The sequence below is a fragment of the Ascaphus truei genome, chromosome 7 (genome assembly GCF_040206685.1).
Source record: "Ascaphus truei isolate aAscTru1 chromosome 7, aAscTru1.hap1, whole genome shotgun sequence".
Taxonomy (NCBI): domain Eukaryota; kingdom Metazoa; phylum Chordata; class Amphibia; order Anura; family Ascaphidae; genus Ascaphus; species Ascaphus truei.
The window spans coordinates 116,412,033-116,422,407 of record NC_134489.1 but is presented as its reverse complement, the minus strand read 5'-3'; positions in this window follow the sequence as shown (position 1 = coordinate 116,422,407).

Here is a 10,375-nt window from a genome sequence, read left to right as displayed (position 1 = left end):
TTTCCGACTGCTTTCATAGTAGTCCGTTACACACCTGGCCATATTTCCCATGTCTTGTGGAACTTGTCCATTTTTTGGGCGAGTTTTGCAGTAAGGAGCTCCATTGACTTATTTTGCGGAGTCTTCGTAGTAGTGTCTGTTTGGATGGTGGGTTTATTTTTTTCCAGGCTGCTGCCACACAACAACGAGCTGCCGTGAGTACGTGTATTGTCATTCTACTTTCTGCTGTCTCTAACTCGTCAATTGGTTTAGCCAGCACCATGGTCAGCGGGTCCATCTCAATCTCCACCCCAGGTATTCTCGAATTAATGATTTGATCATAACCCAGAACACCTGAATCTTTGGACAATTCCACCAGATGTGAGCCATATCTCCTCTTTGCCCGCATCCCCTCCAGCACAAATCTGGGGTCCCGGGGAAGATCTGGCTCAACCTACTCAGGGGGTTAAGTACCATTGAAATAGAATTTTATAAATATTCTCTTTGGTGGTGGTGCATATTGATGTTTTGGAAGCTGCCTCCCAGATATCCTCCCAGTCTTCCCTATCGATCTCTAGGTTCAAATCTTCCGCCCATTTGAGCATATAATTGTGTTAGGAACAACCTGCTGTTCTTGCCAGATCCACATACACTTCCGAGATCAATCCCTTACAGTAATATCCTTTCCTGCATAGGCGCTCAAAATTTGTTAATGGTTGGAATGTTAATTCTTTGGAAAGAGTTTGCAGGTAATGCCTGATCTGCAGGAAGCCAAATATTGGCAGGTTCACTGTTTGGTGTTTTTTCTCTAGTTCCTGAATCGATAGAATCTTTCCGTTTCCTATAAACTGCTCTGCTACCATCATCTTTAACTTTTTTAATTCACTGAGTCTCTGTGGGAACCAGCCTGGGGAGAACTCGGGTTGTTAAATATGGGCGTTAGTTGTGAGGGCGAGGTCGTTAGGTTATACTTGTCTTTATTTTTAGACCATATTCTCCATGTACATTTCATTGCTCCCAGCTTTAATGTTTCTGAGAAGGTCTCCCTACCCCTCTCGGTCCACAGGGTGGCCGGGAGTGAGAGAGGTCTCGCATAGGCAGACTCAATCCCAATCCAACAGCTTGTGGTTGGTTCGTTGTTCCACATTATAACTTGTTTGAGTTGGGCCGCCAAATAGTATTTCATGATATCCGGGACTGCCAAGCCTCCGCTTTCCTTTGGTGCTAGCAAGATAGTTCTAGCTACTCTTGGTCTTTTATTTTGCCAAATAAATTGGAAGATTTTGTTTTGCATATTTTTGAGTTCCCCTAGTGGGATATCGATAGGGAGAGTCTGGAAGCAATATAGAAGCAATATAGAAGTCTTGGTAGGATATTCATTTTTACCGTTGCTATTCTTCCTAGCCAAGATATCTGATATCCATTCCAGCTCTGAAGATCTTTTTTAGCCTCTCAAATAGGGGTGGGTAATTGTATTGAAATAATGTTTTGTACTCCCGTGTTATTTGTATTCCTAGATATTTGATTTTTGTGGAGCTCCACCTATAATTGAAGTTTGTTTGGAGTAATTTGACCTCGGGGTGGGGCAGGGATATATTTAATGCTTCCGACTTATCCAAATTAGTTTTGTATCCCGAGATTTTGCTGAATTTGTCTAATTGTGAGTGTAAATTCGGGAGTGAGGTCAAGGGGTTGGCTAGAGTCAGGATAATGTCGTCAGCAAAGAGGGATATCTTATAGTTTGTCCCCCCAATTTCAATACCATTTATATTTCTATCCTCTCTAATTGTTGCTGCCAAAGGTTCGATAGAGAGAGCAAATAAAAGCGGAGACAAGGGGCATCCCTGTCAGGTACCATTCTTAATGTTTATAGGGTTTGCGTCTCCTCCTGGGAGTTTCACGACTGCCGTGGGACTTTTGTACAGGGCCCTGATCCCTGCCAGGTAATGGCCCGTAAATCCAAATTTGATTAATGTTTGATCCAAAAAGTCCCATCTGATCCTATCGAATGCTTTTTCCACATCTAGACTCAATAGGATGGCCTTCGTGGATGAGAGATGTACATGGTCGATTATGTTAATGATTTTCCTAGTATTATCTGAGGCCTGCCTGCCGGAAATAAACCCGACTTGATCTATGTGTATTAGGCTTGGGAGTATGGGGGTTAATCTGTTGGCCAAAATTTTGCTGAAGAGTTTTAGGTCCGAATTAAGGAGGGCTATGGGGCGATAACTACCGCACTGTAGTGGGTCTCTCCCTTCCTTTGGTATGACTGCTAGATTGGCCTTAGACATAGATGCTGGGATGGCTGTTCCCTCCATAAACTCATTGAACATATCAAGAAGGTATGGAGCTAGAATTAGTTTGAATGTCTTATAATATTGATTGGAGAACCCATCTGGGCCTGGCATTTTGCTAGGTTTTAGTTGGGAGATGGCATCTAAGAGCTCCTCTTGCGAGATTTCTTTGTTTAGTTCTGCAAGATCCCCTTCTGAGAGGCTTGGAAGTTTACATGAGTCTAAATATTCGGCTATAGCTTCCTCGTTAGAGGATCTGTTTTTTGGGAACTTTAGATTATATAATTTAGAGTAGAAGTCTGAGAATTTGGCTGCTATCTGTTTCTCGCAATATGTTTTAGCGCCTGTCTTTGTTTGTATAACTGTTACTTGGGCTTTAGTTCTCAGACCTCTTAACTTGGATGCTAATAACCGGTCGGCCTTATTCCCTTTATCGTAGTATTTTTGCCTGGTCCACTGCAGCGCCCTCTCCACCTCATCGATTTGTATCTGTTTGAGTTCAGATCTGGCTTTATCTAATATTTTGAGTAATTTTTTTGAGGGATTAGTTTATGCTTTTGTTCTAATAGTTGGACTTTTTCCGCCAATTCGTTGTACAATTTCTGTCGTGCTTTTTTCTTGTGTGAGGCTATGGAAATGATATTCCCTCTGATCGTGGCCTTATGGGCCTCCCATAGCATCGCTGATGACTCTACGGAGCCCTTGTTCAGTGTAAAGTATTCTCTGAGTTTTTGTTTGATTTCTATTTCTACATCTGGTTGGTTTAGCAGAGAATCGTTTAGTTTCCAATTATATTGGCTATTTTTATAGAAGGGGAGGGAGAGCGTCAGTGAGACCGGGGCGTGGTCCGACCAGGATATTGATCCTATGTCTGACTGGGAGGTTGCCTGGAAGATATCTTTAGTACCCAGAAAATAATCAATCCTTGAGTAGGTCTGGTGCGGGGGGGGAGAAGTAGGAATAGTCCCTCTGACCCTGGTCCTGTGCTCGCCAGATATCTATCAATGCGAACTCTTTCAGTATGTTTCGGAATTCCCTAGCATTTTTCTCTGTAGTACGAGGGAGGGGGTGTCTAGTGTGCTCTTCCTGTCCTGTTCGGGGTCTACAAGCATATTGAGGTCTCCAGCCAACAACAGTGTAGTTCTAGGCTGGGGGGCTAGGCTGTCACAAAGGTCTCTCAGGAAGTCAGCTTGGGCCTCGTTTGGGCATATATATTGACCATGGTAATATCTACACCGGACAAGGTGCCCTGTAGGATAAGGAATCTGCCTTCCGGATCTGCAGTTTCTTTTTTTAAAGAAAATTTAACATTTTGTTTGAGCAGGATAGCTACTCCCCTCTTTTTGGTGGGGCAGGATGCATAGTAGGTCTGAGGGTAGTACCTCTGGAAGGTATTGGGGGGGGGGTTGTCGTGTTAAAGTGAGTTTCCTGTAAAAACAGGATGTCTCCCTTTGTCTTTTTGAGCTCCTGGAGAGCGAGCTTTCTTTTAAGTACTGAGTTTAGTCCTCTGACATTTAGGGATATTAGTTTAAGTGTTGTGTTATGGGCCATTGTTACCTGGATAGTAGTTCAGGGCTTCTGTCTGTCCCTCCACTTTCCCAAGGTGGTGGGCGTCTCTACAGTCATACCTTGTCTTGTCTGCTGAGTGGCATTTTTGTGGAGTCTTGGTTTCTGGGGGCCCTGGTCGTCTGCATGCATGTTCGTCTCTTATTGTAAAGCTTGTATGGTGTCTCTGTGCAGCTCTGGTTGTTGTGGTTTCTTCTCGTCTGCTTCTGTATTTGCCCCTGCTGGGTGTGTGTGAACAAAAGGACATATTTATTTTTATTTCAAGCATTTTCATGGACAGTGCCTGGTATGTGTGGACTTTAGTTCTGTCCGGACTTTTTGTGTTCCTCCTGTGGGTGGAAGTAGCTGGGGAGGCACAGGAGAGTTGGGTGGGGGGTAGAGGTAAGAGGAGGAAAGAGAGAGATAGAAATAGAAAAGAGAGTGGGCTATTTAAGAGCCCAGTTTTAGCTACCCTCATCTCGCTAAGGATGGGGGTGGTAGGCATATTGCCTTTGGAAGACTTCCCTGAATACCGCATCCTGAAAGCCATCAGGGAGGCCAGAGAGCCCTCCTACAAAGAAGACAACAATGAATCCAATCATAGTAAAACACATTTAACTGATTTAACTTTAAAAACGTCAGGGTTGCTCATTTTGAGTTTCCTGATTAACTTCTCTATATTACCCTGTTGGCATGGTTTAGAGACCTCTTATTTGGCAGCAAGGGCCAAAAGGTTGTCTGAACATCGGGGGGTGTGAGTGGGACCTGGGACTCGAGGCTCGTGATTCTATTGTCCTGGGACTTTCCAGGGGGGAGGGGGGGAGAAGGGGAGGGGGGAGACGGAAGGGGGGAGGGGGGAAGGGGAGGGGAAGGGGGAGAGAGGGGGGAGGGGGGGCGGCGGAAGAGGGGGAGAGGGTCAGGGGGAGGGGCGGGGGGAAGCAGGGAGGGAGGGTGGGGGGAGGGATATGAGTGTGGGGGAGCAATCTGCGCAGGGGGGCGCGGGGTGGAGGGAGAGGGATCATCTGGATATTATCGCCCTGCAATGTATGTGGAACCATTCCATAGTTGAGAAGATTTTACCCCTCTATCTCTCTTAACTGCAGGAGCCTTTTGACTGCACTAGGGATATCTTATGCGTGGCACTAGGTGGCGCTGCTGTATCTATTGCAGCTTTTTCCCTCCTCTGTGTGGCTGCTGCTGCTGCTGCTGCTGCTGCTGCTGCTGCTGCTGCTTTGAGTAGGCTTATCGCAACCTAAAGGTAATATAGTGCGTAATGAGGTGTAACATTTGGTTGTAAGCTTGTTAGGTCCCTAGTTATAGCACAAATTCCTGAACAACTTTTGCATGGTATATATATCTAAAATCACATGCAACCCTCTATCCAATCTGTACCCCTTGGGGTTTCTTCTTTTGGCGTTCCCGTTGTTTTTTCTGGAACCGCAGCCGCAGCTGGCTCGCCGGACGCCAACAGAGCGACCCCCCCCCCAATCCCCCCCAACAACAGCACCCCCCCCCCCAATGTCTCGTCGGTAGGACGCCAACTCTCTAATTATGGATACTGGACTCCGTCCCAGCGCTCCGCGTCTCCAGCTCAGGATACCTCTCGTCAGTCTGGGGAGATCGCCGCCTCCTCCTTTCGGAGCAAGATGGCGGACGCCCAGGCTCCGTCTAGCGATGCTCGCTTCAGGCAGCAGGTAAGGGAGGAGTCGCCGGGGGGAGCAGCCCGATGGGTCGTAGCCTTTATGCAGTCGCGGGAGTGGGGAGAAAGTGAGTGGGGGGGGGGACCCAGGTCCTTAGGTCTCGCCGGATCAGGCCACATCTTCGGGTCATGCCTCTCAGTCTCCCCCCGTCTGGTCCCGTTGGGTAGCCAGCCTCTGCGAGGCCCGTGGCATTTTTTCTGGCAGCCTTTGGTTTCGGTCTTCTACCACGTCCTCAGGGGCCGATCCTCCGTTCTTTTGTGAGATACCCAGGCTCCTCAAGAATCTTGGTGCCTCCTCCGGGTAGGACAGGGTATGGAACTTTCCTCCCACATTGACCACGAATTTGAAAGGGAATCCCCAGCGATACTTTATTTTATTATCTCGTAACTGCTGTATGAGGGGTTTGAGTTCTTTTCTCCTCTCCACAGTCATCCTTGAGAGATCACTGTAGATTTCGATATGCGTATTTCGGAATTGGAGATGTCCCTTCTCTCGGCTAGCTGTTAATATTCTTTCCTTCGTGGCATAATAGTGGAATCTGACTAGTATGTCTCTGGTCCTCTTGGGGTCTGTTGACCTGGGTCCTGGGGCTCGATGGGCACGATCCATCTCAATTCTATCAGGGGGCAACTCAGGTACTATTTATGTGAATAAATCCACCAGGTATGCTCGCAGCTGCTCAGGTTCAACCGATTCTGGGACGTACCTTATCCTGAGGTTTTGTCGCCGATCGCGATTTTCCTGGTCCTCTGCACTTTCCCATAGCCCCCTGATTTCCCAGTGTAGGCGGTTGATTTCATCTTCCGCAGATGATTGGGCCTGCTCTAGGGCCTACACTTTGTGGCTTAGTGTGTCCGTTTTGGCCGCTAGGACGTTCATATCAGCCCTTAGAGTGTTGACCGCTTTGGCCAGGTCTTCCTGGAACTCTTTCCTCATTCTGATAAAGAGGTTTTCCAGGTAGTCTTTGTTTATAGCAATGTTAGTCATGTCGTGTGTCTGCGCTCCGCTCGGGCCTTCCCGCGTGTCGGGCAGACCGCCATCTTGGGAGGTCTCGCAGCTATCTGCCACCCGCTGACTCGCAGGGAAATAATTGGTGACAGGCTGCTGGGCTGCTTTTTTGCCCTTGCCGCTAATTCTGCACAGCTTCCTCTAATCTACTATATATTTCTGAAAGTGTCCTATGTGTCCGGGTCTGTATGTGTCTCCCTGTGCCCCTCCCCGTGTCCCTAGCGGCAATCTCATTGGACCTTGGGCCAGGCCAATGAGATTGCTCCCTTGGGCCGCCCGCCCCCGCACACCTCTCATTGGCCTGAGGCGGAGTGAAGGGGACACACACACAAACACTGCACACACAAACACTGTCACACACTGTCACACACACACACACACACACACACACACACACACACACACACACACACACACACACACACACACACACACACACACTGTCTCACACACTGTCTCACACACACACACACACACACACACACACACACACACACACACACACACAACACACACACACACACACACACAACACACACACACACACACACACACACACACACACTGTCACACTGTCTCACACACACACACACACACACACACACACACACACACACACACACACACACACACACACACACACACACACACTGACACACACACTGACACACTGACACACTGACACACACACACACACACACACACACACACGGGGGGGGGGGTGTTACATACATTAGCGGGGCTCACAGTGTTAGCAGCACATCTCCCGCTCTCTTCCCCACCGGTCCCGGAGGCTCCGCCTCTCCCTGTTTCCCGCGCTTTCACCCCCCCCCCTCCACGTGGGAGCTGCCGGACGGGTGAGGGAGCGGCCCTTCCACATCCCCTCCACCCCCCTCCACCTCCCCCCCCTCCCTCCACCTCCCCCCCCCCCTCCACATCCCCCCCCTCCACATCCCCTGCACCCCCCCTTCACCTACCCTCCACCCCCCCCTTCACCTCCCCTCCACCCCCCCCTTCACCTCCCCTCCACCCCCCTTCACCTCCCCTCCACCCCCTCCCCTCCACCCCCCCTTCACCTCCCCTCCACCCCCCCCCTTCACCTCCCCTCCACCCCCCCCCCCTTCACCTCCCCTTCACCTCCCCTCCACCCCCCCTCCCCTCCACCCCCCCCCTTCACCTCCCCTCCACCCCCCCCCTTCACTCCCTCCACCCCCCCCTCCACCTCCCCCCCCCTCCACATCCCCTGCACCCCCCCTTCACCTCCCCTCCACCCCCCCTTCACCTCCCCTCCACCCCCCCCCTTCACCTCCCCTCCACCCCCCCTTCACCTCCCCTCCACCCCCCCTTCACCTCCCCTCCACCCCTCCCCTCCACCCCCCCTTCACCTCCCCTCCACCCCCCCCTTCACCTCCCCTCCACCCCCCCCCCTTCACCTCCCCTCCACCCCCCCCCTTCACCTCCCCTCCACCCCCCCCTTCACCTCCCCTCCACCCCCCCTTCACCTCCCCTCCACCCCCCTTCACCTCCCCTCCACCCCCCCCTTCACCTCCCCTCCACCCCCCCCTTCACCTCCCCTCCACCCCCCCCCCACCTCCCCTCCAACCCCCCCCTTCACCTCCCCTCCACTCCCCCCCCTTCACCTCCCCTCCACCCCCCCCCCTTCACCTCCCCTCCACTCCCCTCCACCCCCCCTTCACCTCCCCTCCATCCCCCCCTCCACCCCCCGCTTCACCTCCCCTCCACCCCCGCTTCACCTCCCCTCCACCCCCGCTTCACCTCCCCTCCAACCCCCCTTCACCTCCCCTCCACCCCCCCTTCACCTCCCCTCCACCCCCCCTTCACCTCCCCTCCACCCCCCTTCACCTCCCCTCCACCCCCGCTTCACCTCCCCTCCACCCCCGCTTCACCTCCCCTCCAACCCCGCTTCACCTCCCCTCCACCCCCGCTTCACCTCCCCTCCACCCCCCGCTTCACCTCCCCTCCAACCCCCCTTCACCTCCCCTCCACCCCCCCCTTCACCTCCCCTCCACCCCCCCCTTCACCTCCCCTCCACCCCCCTTCACCTCCCTCCACCTCCCCTCCACCCCCGCTTCACCTCCCCTCCACCCCCGCTTCACCTCCCCTCCAACCCCCGCTTCACCTCCCCTCCACCCCCCCCTTCACCTCCCCTCCACCCCCCCCCCTTCACCTCCCCTCCACCCCCCCTTCACCTCCCCTCCACCCCCCCTTCACCTCCCCTCCACCCCCCCCTTCACCTCCCCTCCACCCCCCTTCACCTCCCCTCCACCCCCGCTTCACCTCCCCTCCACCCCCGCTTCACCTCCCCTCCACCCCCCTTCACCTCCCCTCCACCCCCCTTCACCTCCCCTCCACCCCCCTTCACCTCCCCTCCACCCCCCGCTTCACCTCCCCTCCAACCCCGCTTCACCTCCCCTCCACCCCCGCTTCACCTCCCCTCCACCCCCGCTTCACCTCCCCTCCACCCCCGCTTCACCTCCCCTCCACCCCCCCTTCACCTCCCCTCCACCTCCCCTCCACCCCCCCTTCACCTCCCCTCCACCCCCCCCTTCACCTCCCCTCCACCCCCCCCTTCACCTCCCCTCCACCCCCCTTCACCTCCCCTCCACCCCCCCCTTCACCTCCCCTCCACCCCCCTTCACCTCCCCTCCACCCCCCCTTCACCTCCCCTCCACCCCCCTTCACCTCCCCTCCACCCCCCCCTTCACCTCCCCTCCACCCCCCCTTCACCTCCCCTCCATCCCCCCCTTCACCTCCCCTCCACCCCCCGCTTCACCTCCCCTCCACCCCCGCTTCACCTCCCTCCAACCCCCCTTCACCTCCCCTCCACCCCCCCTTCACCTCCCCTCCACCTCCCCTCCACCCCCCTTCACCTCCCCTCCACCCCCCTTCACCTCCCCTCCACCCCCGCTTCACCTCCCCTCCACCCCCGCTTCACCTCCCCTCCAACCCCGCTTCACCTCCCTCCACCCCCCGCTTCACCTCCCCTCCACCCCCCTTCACCTCCCCCTCCACCCCCCTTCACCTCCTCTTCACCTCCCCTCCACCCCCGCTTCACCTTCCCTCCACCCCCGCTTCACCTCCCCTCCAACCCCGCTTCACCTCCCCGCTCCCACCCCCCCCGCTTCACCTCCCCTCCACCCCCGCTTCACCTCCCCTCCACCCCCGCTTCACCTCCCCTCCACCCCCGCTTCACCTCCCCTCCACCCCCGCTTCACCTCCCCTCCACCCCCCGCTTCACCTCCCCTCCACCCCCGCTTCACCTCCCCTCCACCCCCGCTTCACCTCCCCTCCACCCCCGCTTCACCTCCCCTCCACCCCGCTTCACCTCCCCCTCCACCCCCCCCTTCACCTCCCCTCCACCCCCCCTTCACCTCCCCTCCACCCCCCTTCACCTCCCCTCACCCCCCCTTCACCTCCCCTCCACCCCCCTTCACCTCCCCTCCACCCCGCTTCACCTCCCCTCCACCCCCGCTTCACCTCCCTCCACCCGCTTCACCTCCCCTCCACCCCCGCTTCACCTCCCCTCCACCCCCGCTTCACCTCCCCTCCACCCCCCCCTTCACCTCCCCTCCACCCCCCCCTTCACCTCCCTAACCCCCCCCCTTCACCTCCCCTCCACCCCCCCTTCACCTCCCCTCCACCCCCCCTTCACCTCCCCTCCACCTCCCTCACCCCCCTTCACCTCCCCTCCACCCCCCCTTCACCCTCCCCTCCCACCTCCCCCTCCACCCCCCTTCACCTCCCTCCACCCCCCTTCACCTCCCCTCCACCCCCGCTTCACCTCCCCTCCACCCCCGCTTCACCTCCCCTCCAACCCCGCTTCAC